The sequence below is a fragment of the Aptenodytes forsteri genome, unplaced genomic scaffold (assembly GCF_000699145.1).
Source record: "Aptenodytes forsteri isolate BGI_AS27 unplaced genomic scaffold, ASM69914v1 Scaffold654, whole genome shotgun sequence".
Lineage (NCBI taxonomy): Eukaryota > Metazoa > Chordata > Aves > Sphenisciformes > Spheniscidae > Aptenodytes > Aptenodytes forsteri.
The window spans coordinates 39,608-40,683 of NW_008794464.1; positions in this window are offsets into that span (position 1 = coordinate 39,608).

The window sequence follows — 1,076 nt, forward strand, 5'->3', positions numbered from 1 at the left end:
GCCCGCCCCACGGGGCCGGGGCTGGGGTGTGCAGCCCCTGGAGAGCATGGCCGTCCCTGCGGGGGGACACCGGTGCTCCCAGGGGGAACGCTGGCACCAGCAGGCTCAGCCCTGCCACCCGCTGCCACGGGGGAGCCGTGCCGGGGGGGGTGCAGGCAGGAGCGGGCCAGCTGGCGCACGGGGCACACCCTGCCGCTGGGGACCCGGCCTCACCAGGCGTCCCCCCCGGAGCTGCAACGACTCGAGCTCGGTGACACGGAGGCGGCGGGGCGCCGGCCGCACCCCCCGCCCCTCCTCCCGCGTGGCCTCCAGCTCGGCGGTGTAGAGGAAGCGCACCAGCTTGCGCAGCGCCCTGATCTTCAGCCCCCCCAGCTCCAGCACCACCCTGCCACCCCTGGGGGGCAGCTCCCGGCCCAGCTGCTCCATGAAGAAGGGGCTGCAGACGGAGAGGATGCAGCAATGGGCCACCACCGCCTCGCCTGCAAAGCAACAACAGCTGCCACCGCCCTGCAGCCCCCCCCCGCTCTCCCCGATCCTCCCTGGGGGGTTGCAGGGACCCTGCCCGCAGGTCCCCTGAGGGTACCGCCCCCTCCGTGGGCCATGCTGCCCGCTCACCTTCAGCCTGTAGGACCACGTCGCAGAAGACATCCGCTCGCTGCTGCTGCTGGTGGAGGTGCTGGAAGGCCGTGCGGAGCAGTCGGGTGCTGCGGTAGAGCAGCCTTGGGGTGGCCGACGGAGAGCCCATGGGCACCCTGCGGAGACCGCACGGCGCTGGGGACATGGGGATCAGCACCCGCCTCCCCCACTTGCGACTGGCCCCAATGGTTTGGGACTGGGATGTAGCGGGGCCTGCACGGGAGCGGGGGTGCAGGCGCGTTTTGCATCACCCGTGCAGCCATGCGATGGTCTGCAGAGCTACAGTGCAAAGCCCCGTGTGCCTGTGCAATGGCCCACACGGCCGTGCAACAGCTGTGCAAAGCCCTGCGCGCCTGTGGGGCAGCCTCACGTCCATCCAGTGCCCGTGCAACACCCCGCGTGCCCGTGCAACGGCCCACGCAGCCGTGCAAAGGCCCAAA